Source organism: Bufo bufo, chromosome 11 (genome assembly GCF_905171765.1).
Source record: "Bufo bufo chromosome 11, aBufBuf1.1, whole genome shotgun sequence".
In the NCBI taxonomy this organism is placed as follows: Eukaryota; Metazoa; Chordata; class Amphibia; order Anura; family Bufonidae; genus Bufo; species Bufo bufo.
This window is the reverse complement of record NC_053399.1, coordinates 12026734-12053958: the sequence shown is the minus strand read 5'-3', so window position 1 is coordinate 12053958 and position 27225 is coordinate 12026734.

Genomic DNA, 27225 nt, shown 5'->3' with positions numbered 1-27225 from the left:
TGTCTTAATAACTTGTAATTGTGGCTCAAGGCCACGTGACAGCTTGACAATGATGTCTCCTACTGTTCAGAAGTCGACTTATTGTCTGCTGAGGCATGGCATCCCACTCTTCTTGAAGGGCAGCCCTCAGGTCATTGAGGTTCTGAGGTACAGAGTTACGAGCCTCTTCATGGCGACTCAACTGATCCCATAGGTTTTCAATGGGATTCAGGTCTGGAGAAAGTTCAGGCCACTCCATCTGAGGTCCTCCGGTCTCTAGCAGCTGTTCCCTAATGATGCCACCTCGATGAGCTGGCGCATTGTCGTCCATGAAGATGAAATTAGGCCTGTGCTGTTCATGCAGAGGCACAATCACTGGATTAATGATGTTCTTATAGTAGTATGCTCTTGTCACTGTACCATTCACACAGTGTAGGAAAGTTCTGTACTGAGTAGACACACCTGCCCACACTGTAACACTACCACCACCAAAGGCTCATCTGGTGACAACAGTGATGCATAGCGCTCTCCTTGACGTCTCCAACATCGTTGGCAAGCATCATTTCTGCTTAGATCGACTTTCATCAGTGAACAGCACTGAGGCCCACTGGTCCAGCGTACATGCTCCCTAGCCCAAGCAAGAGGATGGCACCTGTGCCTGGTGTGGTCAGGTACCCCTGCAGGTCGTCTAGCACACAGATGTAAATGGTTTCGAATGGTCTGACGTGACACTTGGGTGCCTCTCACCTCCCTTAAATGTGCTTGGAGTTGTGTGGCATTCATCATCAGTTTCCGCAGGGCATTATTCACAAATAAGCGGTCATCAGTATGGGATGTGACCAAAGGACATCCACTTCTCTGCCTTTCTGTGACTCCTCTAGTCTCTTTGTATCTCTGATTCAATCTGCTGGTGACACTCTGTGAAACTCTAAGCCCAGTGGCCACTTCCGTCTGAAAACATCTGGCTTGAAGCCTCACAATTGCGAGGTACTGTTGATCAATTGTTAGGTGTTGTCTTGGTCTCATGATGTCAAAATTTGAACAGCATGATGAGGAGCACTGTTTAAATACTAATTTAAACAGGACATTTATTTGGCAAACACCTGTTGTAAATTTTGCCGTTAAGCTCCTTGTTAGAGAACATCAAGTTGTGCAAAAAGAACTCAAACAATGACATGCAAAAGTTTAGAGAAAGTCACTTTAAGTTTCACCTGTAAAGGCTCGAGTGCATTTTAGGTTCATCATGAAATTTCACCCACAAGCCAAATATCCCTAAGTTTTTGTGAGTAGTGTATATGCATGTTTATACACAGTATATATGTGTGTATATATATACACTGCTCAAAAAAATAAAGAGAACACTTAAACAACACAATGTAACTCCAAGTCAATCACACTTCTGTGAAATCAAACTGTCCACTTAGGAAGCAACACTGAGTGACAATCAATTTCACATGCTGTTGTGCAAATGGGATAAACAACAGGTGGAAATTATAGGCAATTAGCAAGACACCCCCAATAAAGGAGTGGTTCTGCAGGTGGTGACCACAGACCACATCTCAGTTCCTATGCTTTCTGGCTGATGTTTTGGTCACTTTTGAATGCTGGCGGTGCTTTCACTCTAGTGGTAGCATGAGACGGAGTCTACAACCCACACAAGTGGCTCAGGTAGTGCAGCTTATCCAGGATGGCACATCAATGCGAGCTGTGGCAAGAAGGTTTGCTGTGTCTGTCAGCGTAGTGTCCAGAGCATGGAGGCACTACCAGGAGACAGGCCAGTACATCAGGAGACGTGGAGGAGGCCGTAGGAGGGCAACAACCCAGCAGCAGGACTGCTACCTCCGCCTTTGTGCAAGGAGAAACAGGAGGAGCACTGCCAGAGCCCTGCAAAATGACCTCCAGCAGGCCACAAATGTGCATGTGTCTGCTCAAACGGTCAGAAACAGACTCCATGAGGGTGATATGAGGGCCCGACGTCCACAGGTGGGGGTTGTGCTTACAGCCCAACACCGTGCAGGTCGTTTGGCATTTGCCAGAGAACACCAAGATTGGAAAATTCGCCACTGGCGCCCTGTGCTCTTCACAGATGAAAGCAGGTTCACACTGAGCACATGTGACAGACGTGACAGAGTCTGGAGACGCCGTGGAGAACGTTCTGCTGCCTGCAACATCCTCCAGCATGACCGGTTTGGCATTGGGTCAGTAATGCTGTGGGTTGGCATTTCTTTGGAGGGCCGCACAGCCCTCCATGTGCTCGCCAGAGGTAGCCTGACTGCCATTAGGTACCGAGATGAGATCCTCAGACCCCTTGTGAGACCATATGCTGGTGCGGTTGGCCCTGGGTTCCTCCTAATGCAAGACAATGCAAGACAATGCTAGACCTCATGTGGCTGGAGTGTGTCAGCAGTTCCTGCAAGACGAAGGCTTGATGCTATGGACTGGCCCGCCCGTTCCCCAGACCTGAATCCAATTGAGCACATCTGGGACATCATGTCTCGCTCTATCCACCAACGTCACGTTGCACCACAGACTGTCCAGGAGTTGGCAGATGCTTTAGTCCAGGTCTGGGAGGAGATCCCTCAGGAGACCGTCCGCCACCTCATCAGGAGCATGCACAGGCGTTGTAGGGAGGTCATACAGGCACGTGGAGGCCACACACACTACTGAGCCTCATTTTGACTTGTTTTAAGGACATTACATCAAAGTTGGATCAGCCTGTAGTGTGTTTTTCCACTTTAATTTTGAGTGTGACTCCAAATCCAGACCTCCATGGGTTGAAAAATTTGATTTCCATTTTTTTATTTTTGTGTGATTTTGTTGTCAGCACATTCAACTATGTAAAGAACAAAGTATTTCAGAAGAATATTTAATAAATTCAGATCTAGGATGTGTTTTTTTTGTGTTCCCTTTATTTTTTTGAGCAGTGTATATAATTCCACATGTGTTAATTCATAATTTTGATGCCTTCAGTGTGAATCTACAATTTTCATAGTGTCACGGGGTTCCGAAGGTGCACTCGGTCCCCCATTGCCCGCAGAACTGTTGCTTAGCTTTTGGAATGAGGTTCTGTGTTTGACCTCATTCCCAGGGCGGCTTTACTAGCTGGGTGGCTCCCTGCTCCTAGTCTGCCTTGAGCGCCGAGCTGATCACTCGGTGCTCGACTGGTTGGTCTGTCGGTCATGTGACGCTGGCCACGTCACATGACCCTCACTCCCCACTATAAATACAGGCAGCCTGCTGGCTACAGGTTGCCTGTTAATTTCTAGGTTCCTGGCTTTTGTTGGACTACTGAATATTTACCTGATCCTGTTCCCTGACGATCCTCTGCCTGCTCCTCCTGTACTGCGCATACATCCTGGTATTGTGACCTCGGCTCCCACCTGACTACTCTCTTAGGACTCCTCTTGTACTTCGCTACTCTCCTGGTATTTGACCCCGGCTTCTCCTGACCATTCTTTGCTTAATCCGTTGTACTGCGTAGCTCTCTTGGTTCTCACCCGGTCCGTTCATGTTCCGTATTTTGTCTTGTCTGTCTTCCCTGCACATATCCTAAGTTAGGGACTGCCGTCCAGTTGTCCCCTGTCATCAGGACTCGTGAGGCAAGTAGGCAGGGCCAGGGGTGAGGGTGGAGCGCAGTGGTCACTACCCTTCCCCCTGTGTGTGTGTGGACGTGACCGTTACAGATTAACAGGCCCAATAACCACTGTATCATGAATCCTCTTACTACCCTGACTGACCATGTCTCTAACTTGACACAGAGGGTGCAGGAGCTAGGAGAGAAACTCCGTTCTTGTGAGTTAGGGCAAGGTTCTTCCACTCCTCTGTCCTCCAGTCCATATTTTGAACCCCAGATCAAGCTCCCAGAACCCTTTTCTGGAGACCGGAAGAGGTTTCTCTCCTTTAAGGAGAATTGCAAACTCTACTTCCGTTTGCGCCCCGTGTCCTCCGGTCCCGAGAGCCAACGCGTGGGGATTATCATTTCTCTACTACAGGGTGATCCCCAGGACTGGGCATTTTCGTTACCTCCTGGGGCCAGTTGTCTAACTTCTGTGGAGGGGTTTTTTCAGGCCCTGGGTACCCTCTATGACGAACCAGACAGGGCCCTGGTAGCCGAGACAGCACTTAGGGCACTGGTTCAGGGCCATCTCCCTGCGGAGGAGTATTGCACCCAATTCAGATGGTGGTGTGTCCCCTCAGGATGGAATGAACCAGCCCTGAAGAGTCAGTTTAGGTCTGGTCTATCTGATAATTTAAAAGATCTATTAGTCAATTACCAAATTCCTGAGACCTTAGAGGAGATGATGACCCTAGTTGTCCGACTTGACAGACGAGTTAGAGAGAGACGACAAGAACGACAGTTCTGTTCTCAGATGGTGGTCCAGCCAGAGGCCTTTTCCAGGGACAACACTGAGGTCTCCACCGAGGACCCCATGCAGGTTGGCATGACCCGGGGTAATCTTCGTCGCAGACGCGGAGAGTGCTTCTACTGTGGAGATCCTGGCCATTGGATCAACAAGTGTCCTAAGAGGGACCTCTCTGACAAGTCTTCTAAGGCAAGACAATCTAAAGACCAGGTACACCCTGATTTTACTAAAGGTAAGCTTTTGGTACCCATAATAATTTCTCTGGGGGTTAATAAGTGGCCGGGTAAGGCCTTTATTGACTCCGGTTCAGCGGCCAGCTTTATTGACTTTGAGTTTGCTTGTAAATTGGGTATTCCAATGTTTGCTTTACCTACACCTATCCATGTCATGGCTATTGATGCTACTCCCCTGATTGGTGGTACGGTGAGGTCATGTACCTCTGAAATTTCTCTGTCCGTGGGTGTGTGCCACTCTGAGAGATGTTCTCTTCTAGTCCTGGAGAACCTACCGGTTGAGGTGGTACTAGGGTTGCCTTGGCTCCGTTTACATAACCCCACAATTGATTGGTCCAAAGGAGAGTTGGTGAAATGGGGACCTAAGTGTGACTCATGCTTGTCCGTGGTCCAGGCTGGGGTTTCAGTAAGGTCTAATACATTACCCTCTGTTATTAAGGATGTGATGTGTTCTCGTCCCTTACTCCAGAGGTTCTACCCCCCCCATAGACCTTATGATTGCGCCATAGAGCTAATTGAGGGTGCCGAATTTCCTAAAGGTCGAATTTATAATCTTTCAGGGCCCGAACGCAAGGCTATGGAAGATTATATTAAGGAGAGCCTTGCTAAAGGGCATATTAGACCTTCAGTCTCTCCTATGGGAGCAGGGTTTTTCTTTGTTAAAAAGAAGGATGGTGGTCTTAGGCCTTGTATTGATTACCGGAGATTAAATAAAATCAATGTCCAAAATAGATTCTCCCATTGATTCCGGATTTATTTAACCAGGTTTTGGGGGCAACCTGGTTTTCCAAGATTGACCTGAAAGGGGCATACAATCTAATCCGAATCAAGGAGGGAGACGAATGAAAGACAGCGTTCAATACTCCGATAGGACACTTTGAATATCAGGTGATGCCTTTTGGACTCAGCAATGCCCCAGCTGTGTTCCAAAACTTAATGAACGATATTCTTAGGGAGTTCTTAGGTAAATTTATTATTGTCTATCTTGACGACATTTTGATATTCTCTCCTGATTTCGAATCTCATGTGTCCCATGTGAAACAAGTATTAGAGGTGTTGAGGGAGAACCAGCTATCCGCTAAGCAAGAGAAATGTGTCTTTGGTGTACAGGAGATACTGTTTCTAGGGCATGTTTTGACTCCTCACGCCTTTAAGATGGATCCTGGTAAGGTTTTAGCAATTAAGGAATGGGTAAGGCCTTCATCCTTAAAGGCTTTACAACGGTTTTTGGGTTTCGCTAATTACTACCGTAAATTTATCATGAATTTTTCTGTAATTGCTAAGCCATTGACCGACCTTACTAAGAAAGGGGCGGATTTGGAGAATTGGTCTACCAAGGCCATTTCTTCATTTGAAACATTAAAAAAGGCATTTAGTAGCGCTCCCATTCTGATCCAGCCTGATCAGGAGAGACCCTTTATCGTGGAGGTGGATGCGTCCGAGGACGGCGCAGGAGCAGTCCTTTCACAAGGTCCTGCTAGCCTCACTAACCTGAGACCGTGTGCCTTCTTCTCTACGAAATTCTCTCCCACGGAGAGAAACTACGACATAGGGAATAGGGAGCTGTTGGCCATTAAATGGGCATTTGAGGAGTGGAGACATTTTTTGGAGGGGGCAAGGCATCGAGTAACTGTTGTCACTGACCATAAAAACCTAATGTTTCTCGAGTCCGCTAAGAGGTTGAATCCCCGACAAGCCCGATGGGCTCTGTTTTTTACCCGTTTTGATTTCTCCATTACGTTCAGGCCGGGAAGTAAAAATGTGAAGGCAGACGCATTATCTCGGAGCTTCCATGCTTTTCAACCCACTGAGACGCCGCCTGAACCCATCCTACCAGCAAACATCTTCTTAGCGGCTCTAACCCAGGATATCTCGGCTCGCATTAAGGCTGAACAACATCTGGCACCGGCATCCACCCCAACAGATAAGTTGTTTGTTCCCGTACAATTTCGTCTCCAGCTGTTGGGTGAGTGTCACGATTCTGCCTTTTGTGGACATCCGGGTATTGAGGGCACTAAGGATCTGGTTTCTAGATCTTATTGGTGGCCCACTCTGACCAGGGATGTCAAGTCCTACGTGTCAGCCTGTGAGGTTTGTGCCAGGGCTAAGACACCTAGGACTCGCCCTGCTGGTAACCTACGACCCCTACCCATTCCCAGTAGACCCTGGTCCCATATCTCGATGGACTTTATAACTGACCTACCGCTGGCGGAGGGTAAGACTGTGGTTTGGGTAGTGGTCGATAGGTTTAGCAAGATGGTTCATTTCATTCCCCTGTCTAAACTTCCAAATGCTAAAACCCTGGCGTCTATTTTTGTGAGAGAGATTGTTCGTTTACATGGCATCCCGGAAAATATTGTTTCGGACAGGGGTGTGCAGTTTGTGTCCAAATTCTGGAGGGCCTTCTGTCAAAGATGTAAAATTTCGTTGTCTTTTTCTTCCGCCTACCATCCTGAGAGTAATGGGCAGACTGAACGCCTTAATCAGTCTGTGGAACAATTCCTGAGGTTGTATGTTGCTGATGACCAGCAATTATGGGTCAAATTCCTTCCGTTGGCTGAATTTGCTCTGAATAACCGTGTCAATTCTTCTGCTGGGGTCTCCCCTTTCTTTTGTAACCATGGTTTTCATCCCCGTTTTCCTTCTGGGTCGTCCGTCTCCTCATCTAACCCTGAAGCTGATAAACTCTCCTCCGAACTGTGCACAGTTTGGGCCCGGGTTCAATCGAACCTAGAAAAGGCTCAAAGTTCTCAAAAACTCAAGGCCGATAGGAGACGTTCAAGGGGGGTGAACTTTCAGGTTGGGGAAAAAGTATGGTTGTCCTCCAAGAATCTCTCAAGGTAGCTTCTAGAAAATTTGCTCCTCGTTTTATTGGTCCATATAAGATCACGGAGGTGATTAACCCGGTATCATTTAGGTTGGAGCTGCCCGAGTCATTCCACATTCATAATGTGTTCCATAAATCTCTACTTAAAAAATATTTTGAACCGGTAGTACCATCGAAAGCCTCGCCTCCGCCGGTTCTTGTTAATGATGCTGTCGAGTATGTCGTGTCTAAAATAGTGGATGTCAGGAAGGTGCGTAACTCCTTGCAGTATCTGATTCACTGGAAGGGGTATGGACCTGAAGAGAGATCTTGGGTACCTGCCAGGGAGGTTCATGCTCCTAGACTGGTTCGTAAATTTCATTTAGAACACCCTGAAAAGCCATCGCCTGAAGTCTTGGGTCCGGTGGCCCCTCGTAAAAGGGGGGGTACTGTCACGGGGTTCCGAAGGTGCACTCGGTCCCCCATTGCCCGCAGAACTGTTGCTTAGCTTTTGGAATGAGGTTCTGTGTTTGACCTCATTCCCAGGGCAGCTTTACTAGCTGGGTGGCTCCCTGCTCCTAGTCTGCCTTGAGCGCCGAGCTGATCACTCGGTGCTCGACTGGTTGGTCTGTCGGTCATGTGACGCTGGCCACGTCACATGACCCTCACTCCCCACTATAAATACAGGCAGCCTGCTGGCTACAGGTTGCCTGTTAATTTCTAGGTTCCTGGCTTTTGTTGGACTACTGAATATTTACCTGATCCTGTTCCCTGACGATCCTCTGCCTGCTCCTCCTGTACTGCGCATACATCCTGGTATTGTGACCTCGGCTCCCACCTGACTACTCTCTTAGGACTCCTCTTGTACTTCGCTACTCTCCTGGTATTTGACCCCGGCTTCTCCTGACCATTATTTGCTTAATCCGTTGTACTGCGTAGCTCTCTTGGTTCTCACCCGGTCCGTTCATGTTCCGTATTTTGTCTTGTCTGTCTTCCCTGCACATATCCTAAGTTAGGGACTGCCGTCCAGTTGTCCCCTGTCATCAGGACTCGTGAGGCAAGTAGGCAGAGCGCAGTGGTCACTACCCTTCCCCCTGTGTGTGTGTGGACGTGACCGTTACACATAGTCATGAAAATAAAGAAAACTCTTTGAATGAGAAGGTGTGTCCAAACTTTTGATCTGTACTGTATATATTGTAGTAAAGCGCAAGGGGCTGTCATTGACGGAAGATATGTGTCACCGAGGTTCCTGGCCTCGGTGAGGTAAGAGCCGGCAATTTTAAGTGTCAGCGGCAGCTAGTGCTGACTGACACTATTGGTTATTTACTGTGGCTGTTCCCCACGTTTCAGGCCGGGTTTCGGTTAGGGATATAAAACCCAGCCAGCAGTCTCAGCTGGGTGTGGATTATCCTCCATTAGACAGTGGAGCCTTGCCAGTCTATGTGTTTGAGCCCGAGAGTTTGGCCAGGATTAAGGCCTGCTATCGTGTTTGAATGAAAGCACATGGATTTCTGTTTCACCCAAGGACTTATGTGTTGCTGCCTGGTGTGAACAAACACCAGACTTAAGGTGACAGTTTTTTTTCTTGAAACTGACTTTTTGTTGTCACTTTACTTATGTGTGAATAAAACACTGAACTGTTTAAGTTAAAGACGTTGTCGTTGCTTCTGTACTGCGTCCGCAAACCTGTCTACTAGAGCAAATCCCCACAATTGGTGGAGGATGCGCGCAATCGCAGTGAGGCAGGCCTGAAGGCCGAAAATTATTTGTTTTTCCCCGACACAAGTGCATGTCCTACATTTAGCCGGCAAGGTTAGGACCCGTGTCCCCTGACAAAATGGAGGCGGTCGTGAAAGCCCTCGTGGAGGCCAACTTGCAGCAGCGGGAGCCTAATGAGCAGCAACAAGAAACTAACCAGCTGGTATTGCAACATGTAATGGCAGGAGCGTCCCAGAACGTCCACGATGCCCGGAAAGCTGTCCGCACGGCGATTCCTAAGATGACCCCCCTCGGATGACGTCGAGACCTATCTGGCGGTCTTCGAAAAGGTGGCAGTGAGGGAAAAGTTACCCCGAGACCAGTGGGCTGAGGTCGTCGCTCCGTTCCTGGAGTCTGGTCCCCAGCAAGTATTTTTTGATCTCCCCGATGATCAAGCGGCTGACTACCCAACAGTAAAAGGTGAGATCCTGGCGAGACTCGGGGTGAATGTATTGGACTCCCACTGCTATGTTGGATCAGCTGTTGGTGGATGTGTTTTGGTGGGCTTTGCCATATCCTCTCCAGCACTGGATCGGCCAGGTGTCTCCGGATAATGCCTTGGAGATGGTCGACCTGGTTGTCACGGAACCATGAACCAGACGTACAACAAGAGATAAGTGAAAATAAGAAGGCTTTATTGAAAATAAAGCTGTAAAGCGAAAGTCCAAACGGATGGTGAAACCGAGCAGAGTCTTTGCGAAGCCAGAGGTCAGGAACCAGAAGGGTAGTCAGACGAAGCCAGGATCAGGAACCAGCAGGGTAGTCAGACGAAGCCAGGATCAGGAACCAGCAGGGTAGTCAGACGAAGCCAGGATCAGGAACCAGCAGGGTAGTCAGACGAAGCCAGGATCAGGAACCAGAAGCAGCAGCAGTCTTAGAAGCATGTGAACACAAGAGGACCAAGCAAGGAACTGAAGCCACAGACCTCCTATATATATGAGCTAGGCATCCAGCTCCTCCCAGGGGAAGGAGGAGCCGCAGGGTGGAAGGCTACAAGAAACCCAGAAACCAAGATGGCCGCCAGCACATGTCAAACGAAGGAGAGCAGCAAGCAGGTAAGACCATGACAGTACCTCCCCCTCAAGGGCCCCTCCTCCGCGGAGCACAAAACGGTTTCTGAGGGAAGCGTGCGTGGAAGGCTCGGAGCAAGGCAGGAGCATGGACATCTGCGGAGGGAACCCAGGAACGCTCCTTTGGACCATAACCACGCCAATGGACCAAAAACTGCAACCGACCGCGGACCAGGCGTGAGTCCAGGATATTGCTCACCTCATATTCCTCACGATTGCCCACTTGGACCGGACGAGGCCGAGGAACCGAGGAAGTGAAACGATTACACACCAGTGGCTTCAACAGGGAGACATGAAACACGTTGGAGATCCGCATGCCAGGAGGAAGCGCAAGGGCATAGGCTACCGGGTTTACCCTGCGAAGCACTCGGAAGGGACCAACAAAGCGAGGCGCCAGCTTGGGAGTGGGCACTCGAAGGTTGAGGTTGTGGGTGGACAACCATACACGGTCTCCGACCTGGTAGGAAGGAGCAGGCGCTCGTCTGCGATCAGCCTGGAGTCTCTGGCGCTGCGCAGAGACCTCAAGGGACTTCTGGATCTGTACCCAAGAAGCACGTAGGACGGAAAGGTGATCCTCCACAGCCGGAATATCCTGGGGAGAGAATACCTCCGGTAACACGGCAGGTTGGAACCCAAAATTGGCCATGAAGGGAGACGTCCCAGAGGAAGAGTTCACCGCCGTGTTCCTGGCAAACTCAGCCCAAGGCAGGAGGTCAACCCAATTGTCTTGGTGATCGGAGACATAGCAACGAAGGAATTGCTCCAAGGCCTGATTGGATCGTTCTGCGGCCCCATTGGACTGAGGGTGGTAGGCCGAGGAGAAGGAGAGATGAATCCCCAACTGGGAGCAAAAGGCGCGCCAGAACCTGGACACAAACTGACTCCCCCGATCCGACACAATCTCCTTAGGCAAACCGTGCAACCGGAAGACCTCCCTGGCAAAAATCGTGGCCAACTCTTGTGCAGAGGGTAACTTCTTGAGAGGAACACAGTGGCACATTTTGGAAAACCGATCCACAATCATGAGAATGACCGTATGGCCTCGGGATGCAGGGAGGTCCACAATGAAATCCATCCCCAGGTGTGACCATGGGCGCTCCCCGGTGGCTATGGGTTGCAGAAGGCCCAACGGAAGGTGCCGAGGGGACTTACTCTGGGCACAAACGGAGCATGCCGCTACATATGCGGCGATGTCGGAACGTAGGGAAGGCCACCAGAACAGACGTGAAACAGCCCAGGACAGCTGATTCTTTCCAGGATGCCCCGCGGTCTTGGAGTTATGGTAGGTTCGCAACAACCGAGTGCGCAACTCCTCAGGCACAAAACATCTGCCGTTGGGTCTCCCAGAGGGAGCACCAGATTGAGCCGCCAAAATCTGCTCACCCAGGGGAGAGGTCAGGCTGGTGCGAATGGCGGCCAGGATCTGATTCGGAGGTATGACCGAAGTCGGAATCGACTCCTCCCTGGACAGCTCGGAGTACTGCCGTGATAAGGCATCCGCCCTGATGTTCTTGGAACCGGGTAGGTAGGAGACCACGTAATTAAAACGTGACAAGAACAGAGCCCATCTGGCCTGACGTGGTGTCAATCTCTTGGCCTCAGAAAGGTAGGTCAGATTCTTGTGGTCCGTCAGGATGAGAACCGGAACCACCGAACCCTCGAGCAAGTGCCTCCATTCTTTAAGGGCCTGCACGATGGCCAATAACTCCCTGTCACCAATCTGATAGTTGCACTCCGCGGAAGACAGTTTCCGGGAGTAAAACCCACAAGGAAGCAGAGGACCCTCTGGTGTTCTACGCTGAGACAGAAGGGCACCTACTCCCGTCTCAGACGCGTCCACCTCGAGGACAAAGGGCAACCCAGGGTTGGGATGCGACAGAATCGGAGCCGACACAAAGGCGGACTTTAGGGCCTCAAAAGCTCGGATGGCCTCGAGCGGCCAGACCTGGGAATTACTGCCCTTCCTGGTCAGATCCGTGAGAGGCTTGGCCAGCATGGAAAAGTCCCTGATGAACTTCCGATAATAATTGGCGAAGCCCAAAAAGCGCTGCAGGGAACGAAGACCACTGGGCTGGGGCCACTGTAAGACAGCCGAAACCTTCTCAGGATCCATGGAGAACCCCTCAGCGGAAATGATGTAACCTAAGAAGGTTACCTGGGATCGGTGAAATTCGCATTTCTCAAACTTACCGAACAGCTTGTTCTCTCGTAACCGTTGCAACACTCGTCTGACATCCAGAATGTGGGCCTCCATGGATTCCGAATATACCAAGATGTCATCCAAATAGACTACCACACACTGCTGCAACAGGTCACGGAAAACATCGTTGATGAATTCCTGAAAGACTGCGGGCGCATTGCACAACCCAAAGGGCATAACCAAGGATTCGTAATGACCGGTCCTGGTGTTAAACGCGGTCTTCCACTCATCGCCCGCCTTGATCCTTACCAGGTTATATGCCGCCCTCAGGTCGAGTTTGGTAAAGACCGTGGCCCCTTTAAGGCGATCGAACAGCTCGGAAATCAAGGGTATCGGGTAAGCGTTCTTGATCGTGATGCGATTGAGACCCCTGTAATCGATGCAAGGCCTCAACTCACCGCCCTTCTTTTTCACAAAGAAAAATCCAGCCCCTGCCGGGGACGAAGATTTGCGAATGTGTCCGCGTGAAAGCGCCTCCCTCACGTACTCCTCCATGGCCTCATTCTCCGCTACCGACAGTGGATAGACTTTGCCACGAGGAGGAACGGCACCAGATTGTAACTCTATGGCACAATCGTATGGGCGGTGCGGAGGTAGGGCAACCGCGCGCACCTTATCGAATACATCCCGGTACTCCTCGTATTCAGGAGGCAACAGAGAGTCCGAGGAAGTACACAGCAACTTGACAGACCCATGGATGCAACTAGCCCCACACTGCGGTGACCACGAGAGGATCTCGACCGATCTCCAATCGAAAGTCGGATTATGCTTCTGGAGCCAGGGGTACCCCAAGACCACCGAGTAGTGTGGAGATGAAATAACCTGGAGGCAGACCGACTCTCTGTGAACGGCACCAATGGCTATCCCCACTGGAAGGGTCTCATGAGTCACGTGTGGCGGCAGAAGGGGTCTGCCGTCTATCGCCTCAAGAGCCAGTGGGGAACCTCGAGCCTGCAGAGGAATGGAATTGGCGGCAGCGAACACACTATCAATGAACAAACCACCAGCACCAGAGTCCACCAACGCCTGGGTCGTCACCGAGCCCCCGACCCAGGAGAGGACAACAGTGATCAGTGGTTTGTCAACACGGGAAACCGGGGACGAGGAGACTCCACCCAAGATCTGCCCCCGACAGGATCTCAGGGTACGAGCGTTTCCCGGACGGTTCGGACATGCCAACCGAAAATGCCCACCGAGACCACAGTACATGCATCGGCCCTCGCGTCTCCGGAGTGCCCTCTCCCCCTCGGACAGGCGAGCAAACCCCAGCTGCATGGGTTCACCCCCAGACAAGTCATCCCCAGGAGGCGTGGGAGGAGAGGGAGGCACGGGTGGGACAGCAAACGTAGGCACCAATCTGTTAGAAGACCTCCGCAGGTTCTCCTTAAAAGAAGGTCTCTCCCTGAGTCTGGTGTCAATCAAAATCAGGAAAGAAATAAGAGACTCGAGCTCAACTGGTAGGTCCTTAGCTGCAACCTCATCCTTCAAGGCATCCGAGAGACCATGAGAGAAAGCAGCGACCAGAGCCTCATTATTCCAGCCCACCTCTGCTGCCAGGGTACGAAACTCAATGGCGTATTCAGCTACGGATCGTGAACCCTGTCTGATGGACATAAGGAGCTTCGCAGCAGAGGCAGCACGAGCCGGCACATCGAATACCTTCCGAAGAGAAGCAACAAAACCGGAAAACTCGGCAACCACCGGATTGTTGTTCTCCCATAAAGGGCTGGCCCAGGCCAAGGCCTTGTCCGAGAGCAGCGAGATCAAGAAGCCCACCTTTGATCTCTCAGTAGGAAAGGCATGTGGCAGCAACTCAAAATAAATGCCCACCTGGTTAAGGAAACCTCGGCACTGAGTTGGCTCTCCCCCAAAGCGCTGTGGAAGAGGGGCAGAACCGGTCATACCCCGAAACACCGCAGGCGCAACAACAGGTGTCGGGGTAGACTCTGGCGCAACAACCGGAGCGGCAGTAGGAGCGAGCCCAGGAGCGACAACCGACCCATCGGCAACGGGAGCGAAATGAGCCGTGCGTTCAAGCAGGGTTTGCAACGCCACAGCGAACCGACCCAACAGGTGATCCTGCTGATCAAGTCTGGCAACCAGCGTGGGTAGCGAGGATGGCCCTGTACCGTCAGAATTCATGGCTTGGTCCTAATGTCACGGAACCATGAACCAGACGTACAACAAGAGATAAGTGAAAATAAGAAGGCTTTATTGAAAATAAAGCTGTAAAGCAAAAGTCCAAACGGATGGTGAAACCGAGCAGAGTCTTTGCGAAGCCAGAGGTCAGGAACCAGAAGGGTAGTCAGACGAAGCCAGGATCAGGAACCAGCAGGGTAGTCAGACGAAGCCAGGATCAGGAACCAGCAGGGTAGTCAGACGAAGCCAGGATCAGGAACCAGCAGGGTAGTCAGACGAAGCCAGGATCAGGAACCAGAAGCAGCAGCAGTCTTAGAAGCATGTGAACACAAGAGGACCAAGCAAGGAACTGAAGCCACAGACCTCCTATATATATGAGCTAGGCATCCAGCTCCTCCCAGGGGAAGGAGGAGCCGCAGGGTGGAAGGCTACAAGAAACCCAGAAACCAAGATGGCCGCCAGCACATGTCAAACGAAGGAGAGCAGCAAGCAGGTAAGACCATGACACTGGTGGAGCGCTATGAGGCCACCAGAAATCTGCAGGGGGGATCTTTTGGGAGGGGGTCAGTTAAACCCTGGAAATCTCCACCCCAAAACAAGCGGCTGGTGCCAGCCAAACCCGCCTGGGACGTATCCCCTGCAGACCCAGCCATGGTGGTCTGCTGGCGGTGTCATGAGCCTGGACATATAAGAGCCGACTGTCCCCATCAGGGTGAACCCATGGATATCAACTATGGCTACCGCCACTCATTGTATGCCAGGAAGCTGTGCGCCATAGGTACCTCCGAGACTGTAGGCAATAGTCACCTGTGCCAGGTGGAAGTAGAGGACACTCTGGCGATAGCACTGCTGGATTCAGGGAGCCTGGTGTCCCTGGTAAGAGCTGCCCTGGTGCGGCCCACCGAGTATACTGGCTGAAAAGTCGCCGTTGTCTGCATTCATGGGGACTTAAAGGACTATCCCACCGCCCTGGTCTCTCCGTCAACGGTGGCCAGCAGGTGGACGCATGAGGTGGCCGTCACCACAAAGTTATCGTATCAGTTAATAATTGGGAGAGACTTCCCCGGTTTCCCAGCACTATGGCCGGATTCGAAAGTTACCGATACCCGGGAGACATGGCCCGGCTCGGGGGGATGCCAGAACCCTGAGTCAGAAGGGCCAGCAGTAGGGGTGACCGCCACTTCAGAGGAAGAGGGGGGGGACAACCCCACTAAGTGTGATGGTGGGCCCTGAGAGTGGTAGATAAATTTCTCTACTTAGGGATATATATCAATAGGGACCCTAGACAGTTCTGTCAATTGAACTTGAGGCCCACCATGGAATACATCACGCGCAAGCTGGAAGCCTGGGAGAATCTTCCGCTGACCTTGGTGGGGAGAATTAATATTATCAAGATGGTGCTACTACCCAAACTTCTGTATATTTATAGAGCAGCCCCAGTGAGGATCCCTAAGTCACATTTTGATATTTTAGATAGATCCTTTTCCCGTTTCTTGTGGCTCCATCGGTCCCCCAGACTAGCGAGAAAGACGCTGAAGGCCTCCTACACTCAGGGGGGCTTGCAGCTACCAGATATGTATATTTATTATATAGCCACGCGCCTAATGTATGCATCTTGGTGGATTAGGGCGGATGCCAATAACCCTGCGGTGGTACTAGAGGCGGCGCTGGCTGGTTCATATGAAGCGCTAACTAATCTGGTATACAGGGGGGGGAAACCCGTAGGACTGGGGATGTACACGGACTCTATGGCAACAGTTAGCGAGGCCTGGGTGAGGTTGTGGAGACACATACGGAAAGCCTGGAGGGTGGCACTTGGTCCCCTTATATCCCACTATGGCGCAACAGGCTTCTCCCAGAGCTCTTGCATCTTCCTGACTTTGAGTTCTGGCCTAGGAAGGGTCTTAAATATCTAACACAACTGTTTCAGGAAGGAACCTTCCGCTCCTTTGAGAGCCTGCGAGCTGAGTTCCAGTTACCCCAGACGAGTTTTTATCGCTTCCTCCAACTGAGACATGCCTGCGAGAAACAATTTAGAGCCCTATCCCTAAATTTAGAATGCGGCCCATTAGAGTCAATAGCGAGGAGGAAAATCCCTTGCAAACCTATCTCCTCCTTTTATGTTGAAATTGTTAAAATGCAAGAATCTCCTATTAAGCGTTCCTTTGCTAAATGGGCTGAGGATATTCCAGAATTGGAGGATTCTCATTTGGAGGAATGGCGTCTGAGATGGAGGTCGTCGGTTATAAGTGCGAGAGATCAGCTCATCCAAGTGAAGTGGATGCACAGAGTGTACTTGACCCCACTGCGTCTCTATCAGATGCGACAATTACCGAATCCGGGTTGTGATAGATGTGGAGAGGCGAGGGGCTCTTTCTTCCATATGGTGTGGTTATGCCCGGTGATAAAGACATACTGGAAGGGAATTTGTAATTTTATCAATGCTAGGTTAGGGCTCCCAGGGATTTGTAATCCTGTAATATGCCTACTAGGGTTGGTTTCTGAAGCCACCCCTTCTAAATACAATAGAATACTGTTAAGACTGTTGATGTTTTATGGGAGGAAAAATATACTTTTGAACTGGAAACCGCCCAAGTGTCCCACAGTGGCCCAATGGGTACTCCTTATAAATAACGACCTGCAAATGTATAAATTGACATATGAGGCGAGGGGATTGTCTGACCGATTTGATGATATTTGGGGCCTTTGGGTCCAAGCTGAAGGCACGACTTGAGTCATTAACGGTGGCAAATGTATCACCCACTGTATGTATGTGTGAGTGTATGGGTGGAGCAAGTTCTAGAAGCCTCTTAGAGACAACAGTGACACTTTGTATTATAGCCATTTATATGTCTTTTATGGTCAAGATATACGTGAATAACGGACTTGCTGATGTGAGTGTTGTATCATGGAAGTTTGTTCTCTCCCTTGTTCTCCCCTCGGGAGTGTTGTATTTTTTATGCAAAATGTTAAATAAACACTATTAAAAAAAAAAAAAAAAAGTGTGATGGTGGGAGACGTGGAGGACTTCCCGCCGGGTCCTGAGCTGGCAGACCTCAATGTCTCTGGGGATAATTTTGGTACAGCACAGCACCAAGACCCGACTCTGTCTTGAGCCTGGGAAAATGTGGTAATAGTTGCGGGTGAGCCGCAACAACCGGGGCTGAGTCTATGTTCCCCCGTTTGTGGTTCAACAGGAGATATTGTACCGGATAAATCAACTACCAACATGTTCTTGGGGGACACCTGGGCCAGCAGAATACGCAGGACCGGATTCAACAGCGGTTCTACTGGCCCAGTTTGTTCAGAGAAGTGGAAGAGTATTGCAAGTCTTGCCCAACCTGCCAGATAACCAGCCACATTTCTGTAGTCCCCTGGTCCCTCTCCCGATTATTGAGATTCCATTCGAGTGGATCGCTATGGATCTCATAGGCCCAGTACCGAAGTCCGCTAGAGGGCACCAACACATCTTGGTCATCATTGACTACGCCACTCGGTACCCGGAGGCGGTGCCACTGCGTCATACAACTCATAGCTAAGGAGTTAATGGAGATGTTTTTCCGAGTGGGTCTGCCTAAAGAGGTTCTGACTGACCAAGGGACCCCTTTTATGTCCAAGGTCATGAGAGAACTCTGTAAGTTGCTCCACATAAAACAGTTGCGGATGTCCGTCTATCACCCGCAAATGGACGGCCTGGTAGAGAGGTTTAATCAAACATTAAAAAATATGTTAAAAAGAGTGGTGTCTAAGGATGGGAGGGACTGGGATCTTCTTCTGCCCTATCTCATGTTCGCAGTGCGAGAGGTGCCCCAGGCCTCTACTGGGTTCTCACCCTTCGAACTGCCATACGGCAGACACCCTCGGTCTGTTGGACGTGGCCAAAAAGGCGTGGGAACAACAACTCACACCGCACAAAAGTGTTGTTTAGTATGTCACCCAGATGCAAGGACGGATGGAAACAGTGTTACCTCTCGTTAGGGAGCATATGAGGGCAGAGCAGCGAGCCCAGAGTAGGGTCTATAATCGGCAGGCTCAGGTCCGGAACTTTAACCCGGGTGATCGGGTATTGGTGCTGGTACCAACCGTAGATAGTAAATTCCTAGCTAGGTGGCAGGGGCCCTACGAGGTACTTGAAAAAATTGGAGAGGTAGATTACAAGGTACATCAGCCAGGGAGGCGAAAGCCGGAGCAGATGTACCATGTGAATCTGCTCAAACCCTGGAAAGATAGGGAAACCTGTACGGAATACAGCCCACGTCTAGGGTTTCTAGGGGAAGCAGATTCAGTCCCTTTGTCTGAAGCAAGGGAAGCAGCTGCCACAGTGAAAATTGCTGACAGCCTTTTCTCTAAACAGGCTCAGGAAGCCATAGAGTTCGTTAGTCGGAACGCGGATGTGTTCTCGGACCTTCCTGGACGCACTTCCATTATCCGACATGACATTATCACTGAGCCTCAGGCAAAAGTCCGGTTAAAACCATACCGTGTACCCGAGGCTCGGCAACAAGCCATTGCGGAGGAAGTGCAGCTAATGCTACAGCTAGGTGTCATTGAGGAGTCAAAAAGTGAATGGGCCAGTCCGATAGTCCTAATACCCAACCCGGATGGGACATTGTGCTTCTGTAACGACTTCCGCAAACTGAATGAGGTGTCCAAGTTTGACGCATATCCCATGCCCGAGTAGATAAGCTTATTCAGAAGTTAGGCCAAGCCCGGTATTTTTCTGTGTTTGACCTCACCAAAGGGTATTGGCAGGTACCCTTGACGGAGGATGCCAAGGAAAAAACGGCTTTCATCACGCCAGAGGGGCTATATCAGTACGAGGTATTACCCTTTGGTCTACATGGCGCTCGCTTTGCGAGTACAGCAGCCCTGTTAACAGACCTTACTAAGGGAAGTAAGTCTGTCATGGTCCAATGGAGTGCCGAGGCTGAAAAGGTGTTCCAAGAATGAAAAGTGGCTCTATGTAAACAGCCGGTCCTAGTCACACCAGACTTCAGAAAGCAGTTTGTCGTCCAGACTGATGCATCTAATGTAGGGCTAGGTGCAGTCCTGTCACATGAGATTGGCGGTGAGGAGCATCCTGTGACATATCTGAGCAGGAAGCTTACTCCCGCTGAGAAAAATTACAGCATTGTCAAACGGGAGTCCTTAGCAATTAAGTGGGCCTTGGTATCTCTTAAGTACTACCTGTTGGGGCGCCACTTTAGGTTGGTCACTGACCACTCTCCACTTACGTGGATATGCCAGCAAAAAGAGAGAAATGCACGAGTGACAAGGTGGCTTCTCACGTTACAAATTTTTTTATTATTCCGTTGAGCACAGAGCAGGGAAGCTGCAAGGAAATGCAGATGCTCAGTAAAGGACACATTGTCTGATAGCTAAAAGTGTCCGAACCCACAGGTTCGAACAGAGGGGGAGGTTATGTGAGTGTGAGACAGTGACAGGCAGAGTGATTGATGGCAGGTATTTTTTCCCCAGAATCCTGTCATATGCAGCTTAAGCTCCAGGGAATGCCCAGTATGTAGTGGAAAGCCCAAGCTTTCCTGAGGGGGCTTTATAGAAAAGCTGGTATAGGGCCTGGAGTTTGGATTAGGGAAGAGTTGGGCGGGTTCCCCAATCTTCAGTCCACTTCTGGTAAGTGTGCTAGCCTGCTGTCTCTGATTAGCTGCACCTGCAGCACTTGCATAAAGAGAACCCGGGAAGAGAGTCTGGCCCTGAGAGCTGGACTATATTGGAACTGATATGCTGGTGCATGGGAGTAGCTTGCTGTGGTGAACTTCAGTGCTGACAGTACCGTATTTAGAACAGTTAGTAAAACTGATTTGTTTTGTGTTTTTGCCTGAAATGTAGGGGACATTTTTTTTGCCGTTGAAACCACAATAAAGTGGAATTTTGTTTGGACTTAGGATCCATTCACACGTCCGTTATAACACTCAGTTTCTGTTCCGATTTAAATCGGAATGTTTTTTCGGATCCATTAATTTCAATTGCCTCTGCAAAAATGCAGACACCAATCATAGTGCTGTCCGAATCACGGAATCCGTTTTCCTATTTTAGAGTATGCGGATCCTGAAAAAAAATTAAGCTTGTCCTACTTTGTCCGTTTTTCGGGTCCGTTGTCCATTCAAGTCAATGGATCCGCATAAATGCGGATGACATGCACAAAACCATCCGAATGTCATCCGATTTTGCGGATCCGTTGACAGGAAAATTGATGGAAAACCCCCCCCAAAAAAAACGGAATAACGCAAACACGGAACGGATTCGGAAGCACTTTAGTAAAAAAACGGAAGGTTGTACTGAAAAAGGGATCCGCAAAAAAAAGGAACGTTTATCTGGAAAGGTAAAAATACTGACGTGTGAATGGACCCTTACTGTGTGTCACTGTCTCTGACTGTCCGCCAGCCAGCCAATCCTGCCTCTATCAGAGCTAGACAGGTAACTTCGTTACACACTTTAACCTCAGTGCAACATTTTTAACTCAGGACAACCGCTAACAAAGGTGTCCATAGCCTTTAAAGGGGTTGTCTCACTTCAGCAAATGGCATTTATTACTTACTAATGTATTGTGATTGTCTCTATTGCCTCCTTTGCTGGCTTGATTCATTTTTCTATCACATTATACACTGCTCATTTCCATGGTTACGACCACCTTGCAATCCAATGGTGGACGTGCTTGCACACTATAGGAAAAAGTGCTGGACTCTCCAGTGGCCAAGACTGTAGGAGTATGTATACACCCCCATGCGCAGCAGCTCCCGTCCCGACCACCCCTTATATCTGTGCTACAGTAGTGGCTGTAACCCCAGAAAAAGCCATGTATAATGAGATGGAAAAATGTATCAAGCCAGCAAAGGAGGCAATATGGAGAATCACAATACATTAGCGAGTGCCTTGTATTGACATTGCCTACATGATAAATGCCATTTGTTTAAATGAGACAACCTCTTTAAGCCACATCTAGACTATGCAGTAAAGGCACCTTTAGATGCGCTGAGCAGTATGAGGACAAGGGATCGCTATTGCAATCGCTCTTCCTCATACAGCTGCATTATTTCTGGGTAGCAGATCGCTGGTTAGACAGAACGATCTGCTGCCCAGAAATAATTATGTAGGTGCCTGCAGGAACAAAATGATCATCTGAGCATTTTGCTCATTCATCGGGTGATCGGCAGCACCTTTACACGGCCAGACTGTTCGGGAACGTTCGCAGGAACGTTTGTTTCCGATAATCTTTCAGAGAATCTGCCCATGTAAATCCACCTTTACTCCACACAAAAGATTAGGAATGGTTAGTCGTGAATTGATTGGGATACTGGAGTGTTAACACAATTAAAAGCATACTTTTTATTGTGCACAAGAGAATTACTATATTTCAATAAATTTAAATGATAGAGATATGAGATATATATATACACAGACAGATAGATGATAGATAAGATAGATAGAATCTGTAATGGAACACTTTTTACAATAATAGACACAATAATTAAATAAATGAAGAATTGTAGGTAGGTGTTGCTCAGGTATGTTTTTACAGGTCTTAAAGACAAGGTCTGTTACAGTTTTATTAGCCGAGTGTTCCTGGAAGATAGTAGATGCAAAGGAACGGTATAACAATTTTTGCTGAACCCTGCCGGATCCAGTAAAAACCTTTGTGTGAAAGTAGCCTTAGCCAGGGCAGAGAGCTGCTGTAAAGAGCTACTCTCAAGGAGTTGGCTAGGCCAAGAATTACTTGGCTGTGCATTGATTTTAATAGGACGTGTAAAATACTAAAAGCAAGCATCGATCATGTTAGCGTTAGGGGGAATCCACATGACAATGGGTCTTGTAAAAAAACAAAAAATGCTGCATGTCTTCCAAAAAATGCAATTACAAATTCTTGTGCGTGATCACTGGTTTTAGAGGGACAGGCAATCAAAGGTTTTGCACAATACAGGTACACCCTGAGCTGCAGCTGGCTACGTGTTGTTACTTGCTTATTGTCTCTTAAGACAGAAAAACACGTAAATAATTTCCTTGTGCACTTAAAATATTTCACATTCAAAACGTTATCTGAAATTCTAGTTTATTTTCCTTCCTCTTTCCCTAAGTCATGCCTGCCAGGACAGCAACTCATTAGCATGACATATGTCCTTTCGAGAATGCCACGCCGAAACCTCACATGGAAACATGACAGAAACACCATTTAAAAGAAAAATATTCCCTGATTATAAGTGAGGATTTATTTTCCATAAAATGTTGTATGAAACATATGGGTATAGTTTACTAAGTGCCTGCAACATGTGACTGGTAGATAACACCACACAGAGAGGGCCTGGCTCACACATTCATTCACAACATCATTTCAGGTGTAAAATCTACCACAAAGGCCACATCCACATCAGTGTTTAGAATTCCGGTATTCTCTTCTGCGAAGGAACAGAATACTGGAATTGCCGGGCATCGCTGGTGCCCACCAAATTCCATTCTGTAATGGGATCAGTCGGGTTTCTGTCATGGATGCCCGACTTATGCCAGAAAAAAATACACCTGCATTTAACCCTTAAAGGGGTTGTCTCAGTGGCGTAACTACAGGGGAAACAGGGGAAGCAGCTGCTTCGGGGCCCGGGCTGACAAGGGGCCCGGCGCCCAGCAGCGTGAGGCACAAAGTTTCCTAATTATCTAATAGTTTTTCAGGCCAGGTCCCTTCACATACAGTGCAGCTCCAATTGGGGGCCTGGCCTGTCCATCACCAAACACCGCCCCCTGTGTGACCAAATGTGAGCAGCAACAGTCTCCAGCACAGCCCGAAGTGACTCCGCCCACTCATGTGACTGATCACGTGCTCCTGACATCATGAAAGGTCCTTTTGCTCACTATGAACTCGCATCTCCTGAGGTAGGACATGTAATTGAAATAGTATATAGCCAGTTCACAGTGAGTTGGTCCCCACCCCCACACCTCAGTGTACAGTCCCCCCCACATCTTAGTGTACAGTCCCCCCCACATCTCAGTGTACAGTCCCCCTCATACCTCAGTGTACAGTCCCCCTCATACCTCAGTGTACAGTCCCCCTCATACCTCAGTGTACAGTCCCCCCCACATCTTAGTGTACAGTCCCCCCCACACCTCAGTGTACAGTCCACCCACATTTCAGTGTACAGTCCCCCCCATACCTCAATGTACAGTCCCCCCACATCTCAGTGTACAGTCCCCCCCATACCTCAGTGTACAGTCCCCCCATACCTCAATGTACAGTCCCCCCACATCTCAGTGTACAGTCCCCCCCATACCTCAGTGTACAGTCCCCCCCCCCCCCCACATCTCAGCGTACAGTCCCCCCCACATCTCAGTTCAAAATAAGTTACTACTAGTGTTGAGCGAACTTCTGTTTTAAGTTCGGCGTCTAAAGTTCGGCTTCCGGTTAGCGAAGAATCCCGATATGGATTCCGAATTCCGTTGTGGTCTGTGGTAGCGGAATCAATAATGGCCAAATATTGATTCCGCTACCACGGACCACAACGGAATTCGGAATCCATATCGGGATTCTCCGCTAACCGGAAGCCGAACTTTAGACGTCGAACTTAAAACAGAAGTTCGCTCAACACTAGTTACTACATGAGTAGGGCTCGCATACTTCTCCCGCGCTGCTGACACTCGCGAACTCCATGATCCCTGTGAAAAAGCACGTTACTCTCCTGTTTCTGATCCACGTGATCTGGGAGTGCCACGTGATGTTGTGACGTCAGTAGGTCCTTGCCAAGTATAGTATTTAGCCATTGCCGTAGGACATGTGAACGGAGCATTTCCAGCACTGATGTAGATACGGGGGTCGCAGAAAACTAGAGCCCCCGCCTTTCCTGTACTGCTTCTGGGGAACTACAAGTCCCAAAATATTAGTTCTTGCGATAGGTGTAAATTCATTAAAACCTGGCTTCCCTTATGTATGGAGACAGTGAGCTGTGGTTATTAGGGGCTCAGACCATTGGGACAGTCGGTGTCAGCCCTGCAGCAATACATAGAATGGGCACCTATCCTACAGCAGGGGTCATACTGTGCTGTACATACAATGTAGTGTGACGTCATATTCACCTCTTCGGTTATATTACACAGGAAAACACAATTCTGCAGCAACCCCCCCCCCCCCCCTTCCCCCAGCCCTTGTCTATGCTGCCCTGGTCTGTGCCCCACTGGCACCTGAGTTGCGAAGTGCGTGTGATGGGGGGCCCTATACAAAAAATAGCTGTGGGGCCCAGTCACTTCTAGTTACGCCCCTGGGTTGTCTCACTTCAGCAAATAACTTTCTCTACATAATAAATGCTAATACAAGCCACTTACTAATGTATGGTTATTATCCATATTGCTTCCTTTGCTGGCTGGATTTATTTTTCCATCACATTATATACTGCTTGTTTCCATGGTTACGACCACCCTGCAATCCATCAGTGCTGGACGTGCTTGCACACTATAGGAAAAAGCACTGGCCTATGTGCGGTCCCACGGTCACGGCCAACAGAGAGGCCAGTGCTTTTTCCTATAATGTGCAAGCACAGCCACTGCTGCTGGATTTCAGGGTGGCTGTAACCATGGATACGAGCATGCATATTGTGATGGAAAAATGAATCTAGCCAGCAAAGCAAGCAATATGGACAATCACAATACATTAGTAAGTGACTTGTATTAACTTTCTCTATGAGACAACCCCTTTAATGACCTTAAAGAGCACATTTTGTGATTTAGTGCATGAGGTTGTTTAACACTTGTAACTTTTTTTATTTGTTGGACAAACAAAATAATTTACCCACCTTTTTTTACATGATACCTAAGGATTTTTATAAAAAAAATAAAAATTGCACATAATTTAATTTGGGGTAAACGGTGCTAAAAAAAAAAAAAGTGCTGAAAAAAAATATTTTTTTAAATATGCAAACTGTCACCAAAATAAATCATTAACATGAGTTCCATATATTTTTGCCGGTCATTTTAATATATAGTATTTATAGTTTCATATAAACAGAAACATATTGGTGACTGTTTGGGTCTATTTATCGGAGTTTATTATTTTCTTTTATTTGTATACTTTTTTTTATTTCTTTTTTTAGCACATGTCGCACAAGGGTAATTAAAGGACCTCTGGGGGACACTGATACTTTTTATTTTATACAATCTTTCCACTGTAACTCGGGCATCCGGGGCCCAGAATAAAGTGGAAAACTGTACAGATACGTAGCTGATCAGGACTGGTAAGACCCGGCAGCTCTGCTATGCCTCAGACCTGGCGATCACGTCATCACCAGGTCCAATAGAGTACGCGGTATAGCCACTTCCTCCATTCACTCATTGGGCGCTACGCACCAAGGAAAAGAGAAGGCAGTAATAATCCTCTTCTGTCTTCTCCTCGGGTTCCAGGGACCCGATCTGCTCCTGCTAGGTTGCAGGAGCTTTAATCCTAAGCCATACATGTATAGTGCTCTGTACCAAGGGCTCAGTTGTAATAATCTAATACAAATAAAAAAAAAATAAACCAACAAATTTTATTTTATAAAACATATAAGAAACGGACATCCAGTAATGAAATGGTTACAGGGAACTATTTAGGACATTTTCCAGGCTCTTGTAGCCAGCCTTAAAATGTAGCGATCTGGAATAGAAATATAATGAGATGTCAAACATGCAACTCATAAAGATTCTTTTTTTTTTTTTACTATTTAGAACTGCATTTTCAGCTTGGTGAAGAACATATGTTGCGAATTGTGTATTTTATGTTTATGAAGTTATTGCTTTATAATATCAGATGACACATCATGTGTGCTTTATGTGCATATGGCATAGACTGTGCCTAATAAAACAGCAGATTTCCAGCGTTGACTTCTATATGATGATGATTAATTCAATGACTGCAACATTAGGTAATACGAAATGGCTTGATTTATGTCAAACATTTATTAAAGTGGAGGATGAAAAGGCTGCCACAGTTTTCTTGGGTTTGACTCACTTTTCATTCTCAGCTGGATAACAAAGCCTCACGAGCAAAATCTTCTGCTCAAAAACATCATATCCCCATGATTCCAGTGCAGCCCCTCTGCTCAATGTAACATCCCCAGCCAGTTACATAGTTTGGTAGTTTACAAATTTTCATTTTTAAGCTGTAACTCTAAATAATAATATTTTTCATCTCCTGTGAGCCCCTGCATCTAGGAGCTATTAGGGGAATCCTAAAATGTTCAGAGAAGATATTGTGTCCGTCTGCCACCTAGGTCGATGTGGCCTTTCCGTATAACCTGAGAAATAGAAGCTCTTTAAGTCTCACCACCAGTACCAGAATAATACTGGTGGCATGTATAATCCATTTTCATAGATACATGTACATGTTCATGGCCACTTCTTAATCCTCAGTTTTACAAAAGCAGAATCAGAAAGAAACCGTATGCATGTCAATTTTCAGTGACCACAAAGGTCATGCACCCACTCCTTTACCCAAAACTCACTGGGTATAATAGCTAGTTACTATGTGTCCACTAAATTGCACAATGGGATTAATAACCATTAAAATTAAATTTCTACAGTTGAAAGTATATCTGGTAATTGGATGGGACTTAATTCTATATGGTAATTGAGTATAAAGTTTCCATTTGCACTATTTCTAAAATCCGTTCCATGCTGTGTTTGACTTGCTTCTCTATTATATGGAAAG